The sequence below is a fragment of the Eimeria tenella genome, genomic scaffold (genome assembly GCF_000499545.2).
Source record: "Eimeria tenella Houghton genomic scaffold, Eth_scaff1921, whole genome shotgun sequence".
In the NCBI taxonomy this organism is placed as follows: Eukaryota; Apicomplexa; class Conoidasida; order Eucoccidiorida; family Eimeriidae; genus Eimeria; species Eimeria tenella.
Genome location: NW_013541762.1, coordinates 1567 through 1834, shown reverse-complemented (window position 1 = coordinate 1834; position 268 = coordinate 1567). Strand labels below are relative to the sequence as shown.

The 268-nt window shown below is 57.8% G+C and overlaps 1 protein-coding gene across 1 annotated transcript in view; it reads right to left on the bottom strand.

The window, feature by feature from the left end:
- ETH_00036855 (uncharacterized protein) overlaps nt 1-268 on the bottom strand; it is a gene marked incomplete at both ends in the record, with an annotated part of 4426 nt that overhangs the window by 2826 nt on the left and 1332 nt on the right. The gene's annotated exons all lie outside the window — the stretch shown is intronic.

Genomic DNA, 268 nt, shown 5'->3' with positions numbered 1-268 from the left:
CTATCAGGGCTTTGCTGCAGCAGCTGCTGCTGCTGCTGCTTGGGCTCCCCTTGCTTCTGATGCGGCGGTTGCGGCTTCGTGTGCTGCTGTTGCCGCTGTTGCTGTTTTTGCTGCTGCTGCTGCTGCCTAGGAGACTGCGAACTTCTTTCTTTCTGCGGCTGCTGCTGCTGCTGCTGCTGCGGAGACTCCGGCTTTTTGTTTTTCTGCTGCTGCGGGTGTTTCTGCTGCTCTGGATGTTTCCTGCTGGCCTCAGTATGTTTCTGCTGCG